The sequence below is a fragment of the Triticum dicoccoides genome, chromosome 5B (assembly GCF_002162155.2).
Source record: "Triticum dicoccoides isolate Atlit2015 ecotype Zavitan chromosome 5B, WEW_v2.0, whole genome shotgun sequence".
In the NCBI taxonomy this organism is placed as follows: domain Eukaryota; kingdom Viridiplantae; phylum Streptophyta; class Magnoliopsida; order Poales; family Poaceae; genus Triticum; species Triticum dicoccoides.
The window spans coordinates 453,710,399-453,714,963 of record NC_041389.1 but is presented as its reverse complement, the minus strand read 5'-3'; positions in this window follow the sequence as shown (position 1 = coordinate 453,714,963).

The following is a 4,565-nucleotide window of genomic DNA, read 5'->3' as shown; positions in this document are numbered from 1 at the left end:
CCACCCCTGGGAGGTAAGCTCTGGTGGTCGACCCAGTCGTCGAAGGCACTCGTTTGACTAAAGTTTTGATGGATGGTGGCAGTAGCCTGAACATACTATATGCAGATACGTTGAAAGGGATGGGCATTATGATGTCCAGACTCAGTACCAGCAACATGAGTTTCTATGGAGTCATTCCTGGAAAGAAGGCTGCGTCACTCGGTCAGATTGCTCTTTATGTGGTTTTCGGTGATTCCAAAAATTACCGCAAAGAAAAGTTGACATTTGAAGTTGTGGATTTCCAGAGTGCCTATCACGCTATTTTGGGCAGGCCAGCTTATGCACGTTTTATGGCTCGACCATGTTACGTGTACCTCAAATTGAAGATGCCTGGCCCCAAAGGTGTGATCACCATCACTGGCAATCGGAAGAAGGCGGAAGAGTGCTTTCAGAAAGGCTCAAAGATCGCCGATGCTCAGATGGCAGCAGAAGAGTGGCAGGAATAGCAGAAAACTGCAGACCCGAGTGATTTGTTGCGAGCCAAGAAGCCCGCTACGGAATCAGCATTTCAGTCGTCTGGTGAGACAAAACTGATTCACATTCACCCGACCGACCCCAGTGTTGCTCCGACTCATATCTCTACAATGCTTGACTCCAAATAGGAAGAAGCGCTCATCCAGTTCCTCCGTGAGAACTGGGACATCTTCGCATGGAAACCTTCTGACATGCCGGGTGTTCCCAGGGGGCTGGCTGAGCACCGTCTACGAGTCGACTTAGAAGAGAAACATGTTAAAGAACATCTTCGATGGTCCGCTGTCCAGAAAAGAAAGGCCATTGGCGAGGAGGTGGCTCGGCTCTTAGCAGCAGAGTTTATCCAAGAAATTTATCACTCCAAGTGGCTCGCCAATGTTGTCATGGTCCCCAAGAAGGACAAGTCACTTCACATGTGCATTGACTTTAAACATATTATCGGGCCTGCCTGAAAGATCATTTTCCTCTCCCCCGCATCGACCAAATAGTCAACTCGACTGTGGGATGTGAGCGCTTGTCTTTCTTAGACGCCTATTCCGGGTACCATCAGATTCGTCTGTATGGACCCGATGAGATCAAAACAGCTTTCATCACCCCATTCGGGTGCTTCTGTTATGTCACCATGCCATTCAGCCTCAAGAATGCCGGAGCCACGTTCATGAGGATGATTCAGAAGTGTTTGCTCACTCAAATCAGTCGGAATGTGGAAGCATACATGGATGATATTATGGTCAAGTCACGGAAAGGTTCTGACCTGCTGACTGATCTTGCAGAGACATTTGCCGACCTCAGGAGGTATGATATCAAGCTTAATCCATCAAAGTGCACATTCGGAGTTCCTGGCGGAAAGTTACTCGGTTTTCTCATTTCCGAACGAGGAATCGATGCCAATCCAGAAAAAGTTGGTACTATACTCCGAATGAAACGTCCTGTGCGTGTGCACGATGTCCAGAAGCTTACCGCTTGCTTGGCCGCTTTAAGTCGATTCATCTCTCGTCTCGGTGAAAAGGCATTGCCTCTTTACTGACTGATGAAGAAGTCAGACAAGTTCGAGTGGACTCTTGAAGCTGATGTAGCGTTTGCAGAGCTAAAAACCCTGCTTTCCACCCAGCCGGTGCTTGCTGCCTGATCAGCAAAGAGCCTTTGCTGCTTTACATTGCAGCCACAGGACAAGTCGTCAGTACAGTACTTACGGTCGAGCGGGAAGAAGAAGGAAAAGCCTTTAAAGTTCAGCACCCAGTGTATTATATTTCTGAAGTTTTGACCCCATCAAAGCAAAGATACCCTCATTATCAGAAGCTTGTATATGGGATTTATATGACCACAAAGAAGGTTGCTCATTACTTCTCTGACCATTCCATTACAGTCGTCAGCGACGCTCCATTGTCAGAGATTTTGCACAACAGAGATGCAACCGGTTGAGTGGCAAAATGGGCGATTGAACTCCTTCCCCTAGATATCAGGTTTGAGGCAAAGAAAGCCATCAAGTCCCAAGCAATAGCAGATTTCATCACCGAGTGGACTGAACAGCAACTGCCGACTCAAGTTCACTCGGAGCACTGGACCATGTTCTTTGATGGTTCTAAGATGCTGAATGGATCCGGTGCTGGGGTAGTGTTGGTTTCCCCCCGAGGAGATAAGCGCAGATATGTGCTCCAGATTCACTTTGATTCCTCCAATAATGAAGTAGAATACGAAGCACTTTTGTATGGGTTGCGTATGGCCATTTCACTCGGCGTCTGTCGCCTCATGGTCTATGGCGACTCTGATTTGGTGGTTAACCAAGTGATGAAGGAATGGGACGTCAGAAGCCCAGTCATGACTGGTTACTGCAATGCAGTGAGAAAGCTAGAGAAGAAATTCGAGGGGTTAGAGCTTCATCATATACCCCGACTGAAAAATCAAGCAGCTGACGATTTGGCAAAAATAGGTTCCAAGAGAGAAGCCATTCCCAATAATGTGTTTTTGGAACACCTCCACACACCATCAGTTCAAGAGGATCCTTTCATCGAAGAAGCCCCGCAGCCAAAAAGTGCCACGGATCCGACTGAAGTTGAGGTCCCAGCTGTGGTCGACCTGATCATGGAAGTTTTGGTCATCACTCCCGACTGGACAGTGTCGTACATCGCGTATATACTAAGGAAAGAGCTCCCAGAGAATGAAGAAGAGGCTCGACAGATCGTTCGTCGATCCAAGGCCTTTACTGTGATAAAGAGACAGTTGTACAGGGAAAGCGCGACTGGAGCCAATCAGAAATTTATAACGCCAGAAGAAGGTCGGATAATTCTTGACGATATCCACTCGAGGACCTATGGACATCATGCGTCCTCTCGGACTATTGTGGCTAAAGCATACCGAGCGGGGTTTTACTAGCCCAGAGCAAATGAAATGGCGAAAGAGATAGTCGACAAGTGTGAAGGATGTCAGTTCTATTCCAATATGTCACATAAGCCCGCCTCAGCCTTGAAGACCATTCCAATCGTCTGGCCCTTCGCTGTTTGGGGATTAGATATGGTTGGACCACTGAGAACTGGCAGGAGCGGCTTCACCCATGTACTGGTGGTAGTCGACAAGTTCACTAAGTGGATCGAAGCCAAGCCTATCAAGAATCTTGATGCCAGCACTGCTATCAGCTTCATCAGAGAGTTGATATTCAGATATGGAGTTCTGCATAGCATCATCACTGATAGTGGTTCAAACTTTGGTTCTGACCAATTCAAGGCCTTTTGCGCTTCTCAAGGCACGCGAGTCGACTACGCTTTCGTCGCTCACCCCCAGTCGAATGGACAGGCAGAAAGAGCAAACGGCCTAATTCTCAAAGGACTGAAACCCCGGTTGATGCGTGATCTCAAACACGCAGCAGGCGCGAGGGTCGACGAACTTCCATCGGTTATTTGGGGATTGATGACTACTCCTAATCGGTCGACTGGGCGAACTCCATTCTTTCTGGTCTATGGAGCTGAAGCAGTTCTGCCGAGTGACCTGCTTCACAATGCACCCCGAGTCGAGCTCTACTCTGAAGATGAATCAGAACAAGCCCGGCAGGACGCAGCCGACCTTCTAGAAGAAGAAAGAGAGATGGCCATGATCCGATCGACCATCTATCAACAGGACTTGCGTCGATTCCATGCCAGAAACGTGAAGACTCAAGCCTTCCAAGAAGGAGACTTGGTCCTCCGAGTGGATCAACAGAAGCCACACAAACTCGCCCCTACTTGGGAAGGCCCCTTCATCGTCACTAAAGTTCTCCACAATGGAGCATACCATCTTTACAATGTCGGTCGCCAGATCGATGAGCCACGAGCTTGGAATGCGGACCTGCTCCGCGCCTTTTACACTTAAGTACTCACTCGGATGAGATGTAATAAAAAGTACTCATGTAGTTTGTTTATCAAAGACAAGAGTGTTATAATTTTCCCATTGATTGTTGTTGCTTTTGTTTATGTGAGAAATCCCCCAGTGGGTGGCTTAGCTGCGAATCCGTTTCGCCTAAGTTTGTAAAAAAATCCTACCGAGTGACGAGCAAGCCTCTCACTCGGGGGGCTTAGCTGCGAATTCGTTTCGCCTAAGTATTTGAAAATCCTACCAAGTGACGAGCAGGCCTCTCACTCGGAGGCTTAGCTGCGAATCCGCTTCGCCTAAGTATTTCAAAATCCTACCGAGTGGAGAGCAAACCTCCCACTCGAGGGCTTAGCTACAGTCCAGTACTCACCTAAGTATTTCAAAATCCTACCGAGTGGAGAGAAAACCTCCCACTCGGGGGCTTAGCTGCAGTCCAGTACTCGCCTAAGTATTTAAAATCCTACCGAGTGGAGAGCGAACCTCCCACTCGGGGGCTTAGCTGCAGTCCAGTACTCGCCTAAGTATTTAAAAATCCTATCGAGTGGAGAGCAAACCTCCCACTCGGGGGCTTAGCTGCAGTCCAGTACTCGCCTAAGTATTTGAAAATCCTACCGAGTGGAGAGCAAACCTCCCACTCGGGGGCTTAGCTATAGTCCAGTAGTCGCCTAAGTATTTAAAAATCCTATCGAGCGGAGAGCAAACCTCCCACTCGG